This window comes from Octopus bimaculoides, chromosome 1 (genome assembly GCF_001194135.2).
Source record: "Octopus bimaculoides isolate UCB-OBI-ISO-001 chromosome 1, ASM119413v2, whole genome shotgun sequence".
Classification (NCBI taxonomy): domain Eukaryota; kingdom Metazoa; phylum Mollusca; class Cephalopoda; order Octopoda; family Octopodidae; genus Octopus; species Octopus bimaculoides.
The window spans coordinates 110,570,757-110,573,572 of NC_068981.1; positions in this window are offsets into that span (position 1 = coordinate 110,570,757).

Consider the following 2,816-nt stretch of genomic DNA (forward strand, 5'->3'; position numbering starts at 1 on the left):
TAGTGGTGGGTACTACTAACCAAAAAGTTAACTTCACTAACCGCTAAGTAGGTTAAAAATTAGCGGATGCTTACGCTAAATGATAACCGTTAACTTTTATCATATGACTATAGTTTCGGTTTGCTTTTTTGGGGGCTGTAAAACCCCTAAAAAACAGACTTACAGAGCTGAAATTTCCATGTTGTATCTTAGACATAGAGCTTTCCAAAAAGGTATAGCATGCCAAGATCAGATGATGATCAAGGTGTACTACTCTGACTGGGCCTTCTCCATCGCCTCGACGTGATGCTGGCTGCCCTTCATAAATATCAACCTGACAGCATGGCTCTCTTGGCTCTCAAAATACCTTTACCTGTAGAGAATAGGCACTCAACTGCAGCACTGGATGGGATGACGGTGTTATACTCGGTGAACAGGTCAATCAAGACCTGCTCAACCAAAAAGGCGACTTCAGAAGGATCTCCTTTGAGACGGCTTCTAGCCAGGTCTTTACCAAGTTCTGCACCTTGGATTTCAGTAACCTGTAGCTCCTTCTCTCCCGGAACCGAGTGATGTTTCTGAAGAAATCATTTTCCTCATCCTTATTGCTGTTGGTGGTGCTGCCCTCTTCCTTTGGTCTCCATTAGGGCTGTAAGGCAGCGGTCAGCTGGCACACCAGGTCTTCTAGGAGGATCCCAAACCTTTTCGTGATGCCTGCATGAGTGCCAGTATCGCACCTACCAGAGGACTGCAGTATAGGAGATGTTTGAACTTGGCCTCCTTTGACTTCATGACGGTAGCCGCTACAGTTGGCAGAATGCTCCCGAAATAATCCTGGTACTCCCCTTGGATCTTATCCAAGGCCTTGGAAACATTAGACATCACCTAGGCGTACTCTATCAGGAAGCCGACATCAGAATCAGTGAAGGTTTGAAGCTTCAGCTGTGTCATCACCCTGTGGACAGATCCTCTATTCTCCTCCAGCAGATCCTCTATTCTCCTCCAGACAACAACAGAGCCATTTGTAGAGTTCCATCTTGTACTGATAGGGACCACCAACCTCCTCTTCAACGCATCCAGAATGCTGTCTGCCGCCACCGTACTGCAGCTCTGCAGATTCCGCAGTCGCTGAGCCTTGGACATGGCCTTCCTCAAGGCCGACTTGAACGAAGCGCTGTCAAGAGCCTTGCCGGCATCCATGCTGGCTACCAAGTTAAAGGTATGGGTGCACACTTCATGTGCACAAGAAGGTTTAGGCCCAGGCCGCTGGACTCATCAAAGATGACATCAACAGAGATGTACTCAACCTTGTTCACATCCCAGCCTCGAAATTCAAGTTTAGGTCTACATCCTCGACGTCCTCCACGTCCGGATCGGCAGCAGCCTCAGGAATGTCTGGCAAGAGTTGAACTTCTGTACCAAACTGCATAAATGCCTTAACAAAGTTTTTGCCGTTGTTCGTTATGGTCCTGGTCACCTTGTCTTGCAGATGGAACTTGTAATGGATGTCCCTCATGGCCTGGGCGAGAACATCAAAAGTGTGATGTCCTCTGAATCGAGAGCAGGCCAGAACGGCGAGTTCTCTCGTGTGGGTCTTGGAGTCCAGCCAGTGTGTCGTCATCCTCAAATAGGACCTATTGTAGGCCGACCAACAGTCCGCGGTGAAGCAATCTGTAATTAAAAAAATGTTAAATTGCAAATAGATATAAGTTGTAAAGTTAAAAGCTTAAAATTATATATATGTATGTGTGTGTGTGTGTGTGTGTGTGCGTGTGTGTGTGTACTTGTGTGTCTGTGTTTGTCCCCCACATCGCTTGACAACCGATGTTGGTGTGTTTATGTCCGCGTAACTTAGCGGTTCAGCAATAAGAGGCCGATAGAATAAGTACTAGGCTTACAAAGAATAAGACCTGGCGTCGATTTGTTTGACTAAAGGCGGTGGTCAAATGACTGAAACAAATAAAGAAAGAAACGAATATATATATAATCAAGGTGGTTAGCAGCAATTTAAACCCAACAAGGAAATAATTCACCGTCAATAAGAGCGACAAGAGTGCAGTGATCACCAACATTGCTTGAAATAGGTGTCGTAGACTCCTTAGACACAAAAGCATATGGTCTCACTGTATTGTCAGGGGAGAAAACCCTCCCCACGCTGAGCGAGATGCATTAGATTAGCATACTAATTTTGTATATACCATTACAGCTGGTAGAGGACAACTCACCCTGTTAATATTAAGTAAAAAAAAAAAACTAGCTTCTCATCCGCATCTCCATGCAAGCTGCAAGGGTTTTTATGAGTATGTGGTTTGCACAATTTTTCACGGGTAGGAAGGTGGCAGGACATTTAATCGCAGTATCTTATAATCATATTCTGTTTATAGAAATCACACAGATTGTAGTTTAACTTTTGTTACTGGGTTGTTCTAAATTCATGGAAATATTGCTTATAGTTTAAAACTTTGATATTAAACTTTTGAAAATAGTGACGCTACCTTGATACGTGACGTGTTGAGGGTGATGAATAACTGAGATAAGGAATGGAATGATGGTTGGAATTTGATAAGTTCAGAACTTGAGATTCGTTTATTCGTTATTTCATAAAAGGTTGCTGTTTTAGCTGTGCAGACTTAATCATGCGTGGAATATATATATATATATATATATATATATATTTATGTATATTTCTTCTATCTTAATGAATAAAAATTCTTCTGATAGAATAAATGAGTTAATAGAAACCAATGTAGCAAAGAACACAAAATAACTGTGGTTTAGTTCCTGTTTTTAAGGCAGGAACTCTTTGAAATTTTGGGTATTTGAGTATATTTAAGAAT